Source organism: Zonotrichia albicollis, chromosome 2, assembly GCF_047830755.1.
Source record: "Zonotrichia albicollis isolate bZonAlb1 chromosome 2, bZonAlb1.hap1, whole genome shotgun sequence".
Lineage (NCBI taxonomy): Eukaryota > Metazoa > Chordata > Aves > Passeriformes > Passerellidae > Zonotrichia > Zonotrichia albicollis.
This window is the reverse complement of record NC_133820.1, coordinates 3,508,737-3,521,137: the sequence shown is the minus strand read 5'-3', so window position 1 is coordinate 3,521,137 and position 12,401 is coordinate 3,508,737. Positions and strand designations below refer to the sequence as shown.

At 40.4% G+C, this 12,401-nt stretch overlaps 1 long non-coding RNA gene across 1 annotated transcript; it reads left to right on the top strand.

The window, feature by feature from the left end:
* The first annotated feature begins 4,768 nt into the window (after positions 1 to 4,768).
* LOC141728309 (uncharacterized) lies at positions 4,769 to 10,265 on the top strand. The gene is made up of 3 exons (XR_012579225.1): positions 4,769 to 4,852; positions 7,044 to 7,104; positions 10,153 to 10,265. It is a non-coding gene; the product is annotated as an uncharacterized LOC141728309 (long non-coding RNA).
* Positions 10,266 to 12,401: the final 2,136 nt, after the last annotated feature.

Here is a 12,401-nt window from a genome sequence, read left to right as displayed (position 1 = left end):
AAATTTTATTCTTTAAATAATATGTTGGTTTTGTGGAAATTTACCTTTAGGAAACACAACTGGATGTGATTCATTGTGGCTCCTGGGAAGCAGGGATAGAAATGGTGAGTTTTTGTAAAATTTATTCTTGCTGATAATTTTTTTTCCTTTTTTTCTCTCTGTCTCCCAAGACACGTTCAGTGCATGGTAAAGTCTATTTTTTCAGAGAAGAGATGTGGTAATTAAGAACAGAAATTAATTTCAAAAATTTATGAAAAAATAGATGTCAAGTCAAGATCATGAAATGTCTAGCTGTACCCTTATTCTTTTCAACACATGATATAATATTGCTTCTTTACAAATATCCCCAAGTTTCACCCATACATCTCCAGTGTTGCTTTCTACACTAACTGATTAAATGGTATAAGCAGGAAGATTATTTTGATGGGGAAAAGAAGTGTAAATCAAATATAATAAGTTTTTGTGTGGTTTCTGTAAGATTTTTGTTGCCTGTACCATAGGTAGTGCTTTAGTTAAGGAAAATTAGGGCTTAAAACTCAATTTCTTAGGTGAGGAGTGATTTATGATTGAAAACACACATTCAAAATAACAAACATTTAGTAAATTTGCACATTCCTCCCTTTGCTATGTATAATTCTTTCATGAGTGTAGCATTAGTGTCTTGTGAGTAGAAATCTTCTCATAACATGTCCTCCTGCAGCATTGCTAAGCTGAACTATTGAATGCAATTTTTTGTGTGCTGTAAGGTAAAAAAAGGAAAAAGTTCTTTATCTAAAAGGCTTTATGGTCTTTCTACTACAGGCAGGGAAATTAACAAGTTGCCATTGTTTACAGTGCAGTAAAAATATGTTAAGAATTTCCAGTGTATATAGAATGCATTCAACATACTCAGATCAACAAAAAACAGCTCCTCAGCTTGCTCTTGGTGAATTAAAAATTATTTGAACATATGCTGGTTTTTAAGTGTTTTCGAGTTTAGGAAGATGATGCTGAGCCTTTAGACACTGAGTTCTTTACAAGAGTTTCAACTCAGCTCTTTGTGATAATGATCAAGTTCTCTGTAGATGATGTAAAGTTGTTGTAGTAACTCACAGTACGGTGCAGCATTAATAATGTGCTTTGCTTCTAAATATAAAAACCCAATATTTTAAGAATAACTAATAGTAATAATAATAATTTATATATTTACATTTTTATATAATATATAAACATACAAATATATATATTTATTCATATAAAAATCAAATTACTCCACTTCTACAGAGCTCAGAGTGAGCACTAGGGAAAAACTCTAGAAAAGAAAGACAAATCCTGCTCTGATGCTTTGGTGCTCTAGAAGGATTCCTAAAATCTTTATTCCTTATATTGATGCCTTTGTAAGACCAAAAGACAGGTGTACAAAAAAGCTATTAATTAACATTAACATGAATTAGGAGTCACCAAGCAAGAGAAGAGAGATCCTAACAGCATGTATGAATATACAGATTGCAGATAATCCATTGTTTTACATGATGGCAAAATTTAATAGGGCACCACAGTGTTCTGTTCTAAGAAATTGTCTTTTATATTAATGTGAGGTTTGCAAAACAGGATAAAAACTCAAGTGTCCAAATTTTCAGTTACGAGAACAATTATTTTCATATATTGAGATTAAGTAAAATTCTCATCTGGGAAGCGCAAAATAAAGCATTTTTTGAAGAATCTCCTGAGGTAGATGACCCATATCTATCCAGAGAATCACTGAGGGTCACTTTAGTACATGAATTTTCATTTCCCCCAAATCCTCTTAAAGGGAAAAAAAGGGATGGTGGAATGGAGAGGAGATGGAAGCAAATATGGGAATGCAAACCAGAAGTTTCTGGTTCAGGCTGTGGATGAAGAGGGGATTATGTCTTTAAATGAGAGATCACCGAGCTGCAGTGTTGGTGTCCCAGCTGTTCACCGCCTGATCCTCCAGGCCAGGAGTTGCTGGGGGTGTCCCAGGTTTTGCCTGTCCTCACAAACCCCCAAACCCACAGGGTCTCTCCATTCTGAGGCTGCTTTGTGCTCATGGAGTGAACCTCCTGCTGCATCTCTCCTCAGACCACCTGCAACTCCTCTGGATTCTAATTCAACACCACCTCAGGCTCTTTTGCCAGCAAAAATACTGAGTTCAGCTGCAGCTGCATCAATTAGCTCCTCAAGCCTGCAAGTAGTGACACCAGTGACATTTTTTTGGGTGAATGTTGGACCTACTGGTGAGTCCATAAATGCAATGATCAATCTTCCCTTTCATGTTGCTGTGTTTAAACATTCTTTTACCACCATGGGCTTTGAAGGTGGCAATCCCCTTCCCTTCACTCATTAAAAAGACACAAATATTTTGCATCTGTCACAACTGAGCTTCACAGATGAGCAGCAGTAGATCTGTGCAGATGAACAGATTTTATTTTAATATAAAAATATATATGTATATTTATATATTTCTGTTGCTCAGAGATAATTTTGATTTTGTGGCCCCTCAGGACAAGACTGACATTGAGGTGCTGGAATGAGTCTTATGAGGAACAGCTGAGTGAGTTGGGGTTGTTTAGTCTGGAGAAAAGGAGTCAAGGGAGACCTTATCACCCTCTCCTTTGAGAGTGAGGTGGGGATCAGACTCTTCGCTCAAGTAACAAGTGTCAGGATGAGAGGAAACATCCTCAAGCTGCCCTAGTGGAGGTTAGGATGGGACATTAGGTTAAAATTTTGTCACCAAGGGAGGTGTCAAGCACTTGAAGAGGCTGCCCTGGCAGGAAACATCACTGGAGCTGTTCAAAAAGCAGAAGATGCAGTGCTTGCAGACATGACTTAGTGGCGAACTTGGAAATATTAAGTTTAGGGTCAGACTTGATGATCTTGAAGGTCTATTCCAACCTAAAATATTCTCTGAACCTCTGTAATGGGTATCCTGTGGTCACTGAATGTGACTGTGTTGTTGTTATCCTGTGCTTGTCCCAGATAATGTCCCTCATCAAATGTGTGAGCTCTCCTAGGGGGGCTCTCTTCATCCTCCCAGGATATGGAGGTTTTAGCTTTTATATTTTTCAGATTCTGTGCTGCTTTAGTGTGTGGGTCTGGGCTTCACATAAGGGGATGGTGAGCTCTGTGCACAGAGCAGGGAGACAAAACAATTCCTGCTCCAGCTGGGCACCAAGGACAAATGATCCAAATCTCAGCCCAGGAGCACAAACACCATGGGCTGGAGAGAGAAAAACAAGCAGGATGGGATATAAGCTAAAGCTGGAATTGGAGAATGAACTCCAATGTGCAAATGGAGCAGAACTTAAAAAAGTGAGAGACCCCTTGTCCATTTTGTGACCATTTTGTTTCATCTTGGGTGCAGCCCTGTCTGGACTCTTGTGCTGCCCAAGGTGCATCCATTGAGGCCTGATAATAAATCCCTACTTTGTTCTTTAGTTCTGTCCAGTCTCTGTTCTAGGTCAGCCTTCACAAAGCATCATGGGCAAGACCTGCTTTTATTTGGAATATTTTGCTGATAGTGCCTTCTAAAATATCAGCATCTGCTCTGTTGACTCTTCTGGTCCTACATCAGTCTGTTATTCTGAAAATGGAAGTGTATTTTTGATTTCAGGGTTTAAGACTCTTGCTAATTTGCATTTTACCCAGGCCGGGCCTGTCTTCCCACTGAGATAAAATAGTTTTGACCCTCCTTAGGACGAAACCCTCTGCCTGTGTCATTGGGTATTTGGTTTGTTTTGGTTTTTTTTTTTTTTTGTAAAGCAAAATACAGATCTACTAGGATATGCTTGGTAAAAGAATTATAAATTGATAGACTATTTTGAACAAGCTATTGAAGCTACTTGAACTCTTCCAGCAAAAATTAGGATTTCGCATAGGTGGAACCTGAATTAATTTCATTCATTCCTCAATGAACAGTTGAGGATAACTCTGCTGAGAGGGACCCAAGGACTGGAGGGGACTATTGGGGTGATGGGGAGCACACCCACCAGCCAGATGAGGAAAAATGCACTTCTGGAGCCCAGAGAAATGGGAGTCATTTCAAGGACTGAGCAGATGGATTAGAGCTGCAGCAGCAGCAAACACCAGAGGTTTATTTCTGACCTCGTGGGCCACTCACCAGGGCAGGGATGACAGGTGGAAAGCAGTACCTGCTTTCAGTGGTTTCCAGGGCTTTGGTGTGGTTTTTTTTCAGGTTGGCAATGAAATGAAGCAAAGTTTTTCTCTTTTTACTCAACTCTGGGAGACAGAAGAGTGCACATCAGGTATCTACTTTATCTTGCTGATTTCAGGCAATAATTTGTGATGGGAGAAGTGCACACCTCAAGTCCTGCTCAGCTTGACTCAGAAAAGAGGTTTTTAGTTCAGATCACTTTTGGGCAGAACTGGTGCTTGACATTTTCATTAAAAGTAACCACATGCAGCACTGCTTGCTGAAGGAGTTGCAAACCCCTTATTTGATTTTCAGGGGGAGGAACAGGCCCTCAAAGTGCCTAAAAGCAGAGGAAAGGTGCAAGCCAGTGTGTGTGCATGTGTATCCATTTTCTTGTCCATATATTTAGGAATCATAATGGGAAATATATCCTGAAATGGAAGCACCAGAGGACTTATTTGTGACCCTGCAGTGATACAGCTCTATCAGTGTCACAGAGATGGTGCTGATTTACACCAGAGAGGGGTCAGAGAGCAGAGTCCCTCAGCACCCAGAGCAACAGGGATGGTAAAAAATCAGCCTGAGGCTTTTCTCCTTTGCTGCTTTGCTTTTTCAGATCTCTGCCATGGATGAGTTCTTCCTCTTCTTCCAGCAGGACATGGATGTGGCAGCTGCTGAGGCTTTGCATAAGTGGGAAGGGTGAGCAGCTCTGTGGAGGGCCTGTGCTGACAGAGAGCACATCTAATGCAACACAAATCAGGATGGATCCCTTCCCACAATGTCCTTCCTCTCATGAAACTTGACAGAAAAGCACAACAGAGGCAGCTGGGTTTGCTGCTAATCTCCTGCCTTTCACCTGGCTTTGTGTTTCCTCTGCTCTAATGTCTCCTGTCAGCTTTTGCTGTGTCCATCCTTCCTTTTCTGCTGAGCCTTTGCCATCAGGCAGAGGAGGGGATCTAATTTAGGGCTCAGCCATCAACAGAATATAAATTTGGCAGCATGTCACGAGCATACTTCAATATGCTGTGTAATTTATAAGGCAATACATCCATTTTTAAGGCCAGCCCTGAGTCTCAGTATATCAAAAAGCAGAAGAATAGATTGCTGCTGCCACTTATAATAGTGTGTCCAGAAATACATTGTGTGAGGGGCCTTGTATCCATCAATGAAAGTGTTTTAATTCTCCTTTTAGTGGCTATGGACCATGTATTTAGTAGAAGTTATGGCTAGGATGACTTCATTGATAAAGCTCTATTTCATGTAGCACAAAGGGAGAACAAAAGATGTAATAATCTCTGGTGTATCATGTGGATTCCCATTGTGTGGCATTGACTTCAGGGGACTGAAATTTCTCTAATTAGGGGTTTTTTCTCTGTCCTGAGTTCCTGGAAAAATCAGAATTGAAAACTCAAGAATACAGCCTGATGTGTGTTGAACATATTTGATAAAATGGAAGGCATAGAGAAGTTCTGGAGAGAGCTTTAAAATGCACCCATTGTTTTCAATGGTATTTTATAGGGGAGATTCTTCCCTCTGGGCAAAGAGGGAGGTGGACAGAGATTTTCTCTCTGTCCATGGGGAGGGGATGGAAGGTGTTATTTGCATTTCTATTCCTTTCCTGTTCTAGTCTGGTGGCAACCACTGAAGGGCAGAACATGAGATGAATCCAATTGCTATAAAAAACCTTGCTTTTTAAAATTAATTAATTTATTAATTGTTTGTCTATTCATTGTTTATCTAGGTATTTATTTGATATTCTGAACTGAGGAACTGCCAGGATTTTATTGCTTGATGGGCCTGACCTTTAAGCCAGGCATAATTTGATTTGGATATTCATAACCTGAGTGGAGAAAAACCAGTTTAAAACAAGAAAAAGCATACACCATGGAGACTCACAAAACCCCCTAAGAATGTGAGCTACAGACCAGGATAATTGAAATCATAAGCAAAGACAGAAGATGACTCCTCCCCCTCTGTGTCTCACTGGCTACAGAGGAATGTCAGATCAGTGCAGAGGCCAGCAGAGACATGAAAATTGCCATAATGCAGCAGAGATTAAACCCCAAATCAGTGCTGGGGGCATCTGAGCCATCTCATTCACTGCAAAGCAGGCGGCAGAAACCTGCCATCTCCAGCAGGCAGGGGAAGGGTTTGCAGGGCAGGAACTGACCATGGTAACAGAGCTGGGAGCTGGAGAGTCAATGTCACTGTCAGCTTAGAGCTGCTGCACTGGTGGAGTTTGGGCCCTGGCACCAGCAAACTGCATGGAAACCAGAAAAATCTCCAAATATTCTGGCAGTTATTGTCTAGGAGCTTTACCCTGAACTGGTCCTGCTTACTCAGGCAGTGCCAGTGAAGGTTTTCCACAAGGAAGGGTTTCATGAATCCAGGGTCCCATCAGCCTCCTCAGGACCAGCACACAGCTGTGAGGACAGGTCACTCGTGGTGTGTTCACCCTCTTTTCCAGCAGCGCTTAGGGGCTTCTGGGAAGCCAGGGCTCTGTCCCCAGGGGGAGAACAAGTCAGATGCTGAGTCTGTGGGTATTGACTTCCTCGCTTCCAGCAGGATGCTGCTGTGTTTTCCATATGACATTGCTGCAGAGGCAGACAGTGCAGGGCCAGTGAGGGATGGAGAAGGATCTGGTAGACAATGATGCCTTTGGGATTGTCCTGTCTAGAAGATGGAAGAGGGCCAGGGAAGATCAAAGGCACAGCGTCTGCTAAAAAATAGTGATTACAGCTGTGTGCATGTGTGGTGTGGGGGGTATCCTGTTTTCTCTGTTGATTTAATTACTAATCTGTGAGAAAAAATAATTTCAGTTCAATTTCAAAGCAGATTTTTTTTTTTTTGTGAATTTAAAAAATGTTGTAGATCCTTTTTTTTTTTCCAGAAATAAATGTGGGGATGTATGTAGTTGCAGCTTCACAGGCTGCCATTGTGGCATTGTAAAGGTAAGTTCAGTTTCTTGTGCAGTTACATTATAAAATTGTGTGTAAAACTGAAATGGTTCACTGAAAAGGAAACCATAAAATTGTATAAAGATTCATGATCCCTTACTGGTCTTATTTTAACAAGAAACTATAAAAGGAAACATTTATTTTCCATGCTAAAAGTAAAGGTCACTCAGTAGCTTTCAGTTTTCCTTCCTTCTTTCCCCCTTCTTGGCACTCATGTCGGTTTCTGAATATATTTCATTCATTTTTCTTTCATTTCTCCCCTTTCAAGCTCACCATCTTTCACTCTAAGAGCTTCTTTCTTCTCTATCCTTATTTCCCAGCAAACCAATATCCTTAGGGGTTCTCCTGCCTTTTATTACAAAGAGTTCATCTCATCCGGCCCTGTGAACTGCAGGGCAGATAAGGAACTATTTTCAGCACTCTGATGTTCTAGAGGTAGTCTGCAAACCACTTCAAAAGACTCATTCTTTAGTCATTGCTGAACTTTCTTTTCCACAGAGCCTCTGTAGCATCTCAGAACAATGGCAGAGAACCAGTGGTCATTTGTAAAAAGTGCCCAGGAAACCTTAAAAATTGTGTGCCAGACTCCAAACACAGGAGTTACTGACACTTTACTCCTGTGTGGAGACACAGGGTCAGGCAATTCTTATTTTTAAGGAGTCAGATACTCTGATTATTGAATATTTAGAGACTTTATGGACTAGAACTGTACTTGCTCTTATCCCTGAGGTCTCTCCTGGGTCTGAACACTCCAGGAGTACAGCATGAAGTGCTCACATTTAAAGAGTGGCTTCTGTTCCCTGGCCAAATTCTATTCAGTCAGGCCCTGGATTTACCAAATAATTTTGCCTTTTAATGTTCCAAATTTCTAATGGATGTAGGTCATGGCACCTGCAGGGCCCTGCCATGGACTTGATTTCAGATGTCTGCCCTACATATTTTCAACAAGTTCTGTGCCATTCTGTAGCACAGAATTTCTCATGGGCTTTTGACCACTAAGATTTTTACTTTTCCATGGGCTGAAGAGGTTAGTGAACTACTGACTAATCAGGCATTACAAAAATCTTGAAAATCTACCAGTAGCACAAGATTTTTGTCGCCTTCCTCCCTTAAGGTATACTTGCTTTTAACTGGCTTCCTATCTGTCTTTCTATTTATTGTTCCTAAATAATCTTTATAATTAAAAAACTCCTTCTTATGTTTCCCAGTCTGGTGATTTTTTTCCCCCCCTGTTTATATTTTTGGCAAGAAATCTTTAATTTAAGGCAACACCATATTGACTTTTGTAATTTTCCTTCCCTGCTCTAGTGACTCTAGTTGAGTTTTAGTGGCAGCAAATTCAGAAACCAGTCTCGTGACAGCTTCATAGATTTCACTCAGTAATTTATGTTGTGCTTTGTAAAGCTGCAGACCACTGGAGCTACTGCAGGTGCATGTTCTTTTCTTTCTCGATTTGGAATTGAAAAGTTCTTCCTTATTTTAGTTCATTTTTGTTAATTTTATTCAAGCTCCCTCTAGTTAATATTCTCATCATCTCTTTCTGTTTGTAAGTACCCAAGAACAAAAAAACCTTCTATTTATTCCACTGTTTGCTTTTCTTTAATCACTTCTATAAGAGAAATGTTTGGCTGGTAATATAGCAAAAAGGAAAGGATTTTTTTCCCCACTGAAAGGATTATAACAAATTTTAGGGTTATTTTAAAATTAGATATTTCAACCATCTCTAGAAAAAATTGAAATAGTGTAATTTTCCCCCTTTAATTAGCTTAAATGTTATGTTTAAAAATGTGACATGAGATAGAAATGAAATTCCAGCAGAATTCTATCTAGGGCAAAGTAGCAGCTGATAAATCTGAATTTCCAGGCAGATTTTCTCCAGAGTACTTGCAGAGCAGCTGCTGGGTGTTTTCAGTGGGAACTGTGTGTCACCAGTGTGAGACTGGGACATTTAAAAATCAGTGTTTTACCTGTGGAAGGTGATCTGCAGGGTTTGGCAGGGCACAGAGCACTCCCCTGGCACTGCCCTTTCCTCCTCTCCCAGACACACTCCCAGAGGAGGCTTTGGAAGGAGGAACCTTGGAACTCTCAGGGTGCAGACGTTGCCCTTTTGGGTATAAAATAAGGGGAATTTCATGGCTTGTAAATGTTGAGGATGTCAATATTTCTGAACAGAAAATTGCATTTGCTCACAGAGCTCATGAGGTGTTCAAGGTAAATGTGTGCACACTGAAGGGACACTCTATTGAATTATTATTCTTAATTAAGAGAATTATTATAAAAGAAAATGTATCTCAGTGCAATCATCCCATTATTTGTTTGACGGGAGAGCCTGTTCTATGCACAGAACATGGAATAATGTAGGGGTTAGACCTGAATCTAAGGCTGAGTTTGCAGGGAAGGTTGAGCCCCTGCATGGCAATGGATGAGATTTCTCCAGGAGGGGAGTGTGGGTGCTCCAAGAGGAGGGCCAGGCTCACATCCTCTTTCCATGCTGCCCCTTCTGCTCCTCCTGCACTGGAGGGGGCACTGATGTGATCTGTTGCAGGTAAGCCACTCCTCAAAGGCTCCAATCTTAGGTTCAAGTCTAGTTAAACATTTGCTAAAAGTTATGAAAAAATGGACTTACTATAACATAGCTTAGCGCAGAGTACTTAATACAGAGCTTTTTATAGATCATAGATAATTTATAACATTTATGTATTTTCATAGATCATTTATAACTCTTCCAAGTAGTGGAAATGCAAGATGTGAGCAACAGCCACACAAGGAATATGCTCCTCAGTACTCATATGGAGTAAATCCAGGAGAGCTGCAGCTCCAAACACTTGAGGAAATTGGGTAGATGTGCTGAAGCAGAAAGCACTGACAATTTTGGCAACTCCTAAAATGCCATTGAGTGCAGCAGAAGAGAGCAGAGCAGCTTTCTTTCCAGCCAGCATGTCTTCTGTCTCTTTCTTTCTCACAGCTGCCTTTGTCTACTGGCTATGCAAATACCTACACTCCATGCCTCATGAGTTTTCTGCCCTTTTGTGTTTTTCCCAGATACCTCATTATTCCAGGGAGCTTGTGGAAGTGTTTGTGTCTGTTTGTGTGCACAGTGAACAATGCCATGGACTGTTCACTGCAGTGATAAATTGTGCTTACTCCCATGTCAGGTACCTCTCATTGACTTCAGTTCCTTTCCTATTGGATGTGTCTTAGATTAACCAGGCATTAGGCATTAATCAAGGAAGTATCTACAAATAAATTTTTCATCATAATGAGCTGTGCAGCTGAATTAATAGTATTTGCACTCTCATTATTTGTCATGATGTATGGGTGTGGTAGCAGTGCAGTGCACCCAGCTTGGCTGTTGGTGTTGCTGTGATCTCAACATAGAAGTCAGCAACAAATAAAATACTCATGTAATTATAGGGCAGGACTTTTTTTTTTTCTGCCTGCAGAGTGTATTTCTAGTGTTTTAGACACTGCATTTGAGTTTTCTCATAGTAGATAAATATTTTTAGGTAATTTCTTGTCTAGCATTGATAATGGAGTGGTAGATCAAGGCACCTATGGAAAAAAAACAGGGTTTTGAAGCTTGTTATGATATAGATCTTAGAAAACATCTCTCAGCAATAAGTGCGGGTTCAAATGCAGATTTAAAATTTCACTGAATTTTGACTCCGCAAATTCTAACTAGGAATACGAAAACCCCTTTTTGCTGCAATTTAGTTTTAAAACTTGTATGGCTTTCAAGAGTAACTGAGTTCAAGACATTTTCATTTTTATTTTTTCTTCCTAAGAACAGGTAAGAGAACTGATGTTCTTCCTAAGATGACAACCAATGTCTTTGCAAGAGAATGTAATTTCCTTAATGACTGTCTGAATTCTGGAAAATAAGGATTTCTGTAAAGAACTGGTGAGTACAGCCCATAAAATAATTTTGTTGTGGATAGAAGTATTTTATACATGTTCAAAATTAATTTTAATAACATATATAATTGAAAACAAAATTACTGCAAAAATTAACCTGGATATTTAGATCTGTTTTCTCTCAGTGTGTTGTCATAGATGTACTAGAGTTTTTTATTATTTTTCCTTCTATTGTCATTGAAACCTCATAGGTAGTAAAAGATAATCTCTGAGAAGGGATTTGCATTGAATCCTAGAATGGTTTAGATTGGAAGGGACCTTTAAAGGTAACCTAGCTCCAAACCCTCTGCAGTGAGCACTAGACTGGGTTGTTCAAAAATATTCTGGGCTGGAATGTCTGGCAGAGTTTATTCTGCCATCATGGAGAGTGGAAACATTTGGAAAAGTGAATCCTAATTTCAGAGATTCAATCTATTCCAGTTGCCCCCTCAATAATGAATAATGGATGACAGCATATGACAAAACTGCCCTGTTTGCAAAGATAAAGCAAAGACAACAACAAAACCACCAAAGCAAAGCCCAAGCAACCATGGAGAGCTCTGCCACGTGCAGGAAGGGGGAGGAAAAGGTACAACTGCAGAACAGATTAACTGCAACCACTTTTCCCAGTCTTTGTGTTGCATTATTGGATGCAAGGCAAAAGCTGTGGCTCTCTGTTCCTGTGCAGTTGTGTGGCCTCATGACCCACTTCAGAGTTCGAACATTTGCAGCAGCCTGACAACACCAACCACCTCCATCCTCCTCAGAAATTGCATTTATCCCAGCACAGACATCTCAGGATCACTTTGTGGACATAAAGAAGAGGAATGTCATTGAGGAGAGCTCATCCCAGGGCACATTTATGGCAGGATTTCAGTCCCATCACGGCAGTGAAAGATCACTCAGATGAGGCAGGAATTCCTAGTGTGAGGCATGGCCATTTGAGGTGTTTGAAAAATGTCCAGGCTCTGGATGCATTCAGCAGAAACTGACCTGTGGCACAGGAGGAGATGAGTTTGCATTTCTAATTAGCTCCTGCATATCCTGAAGCAGCTGGGCTTCCCAGAGCAGTGGGTAGGCTTTGCAGGATATCACCAAGCTGAAGTTGCCTCTATGGATATGTAAAGATTAAATGCACAGAAAAGTGCTGTGTGATCAAGTTAGCTCAGCAAACACAGCTAGATACTTTGGGATGTAAATTAATCTCAATTTTCAGAGAGAATAATATGGCCCTTTAAAATTCACTGAATTAATTATCTGACAAATCTTTAACTAAACACACAGAATGTTCTATGCAGATCAGAGATTTCTGCAAGATCCCCCTTTCTCCTTGATTACAGCTCAGAGTGGGAATGCAATGTCTGTGATTCTTCTGCAGTCATTCTCTGAGACTCTGA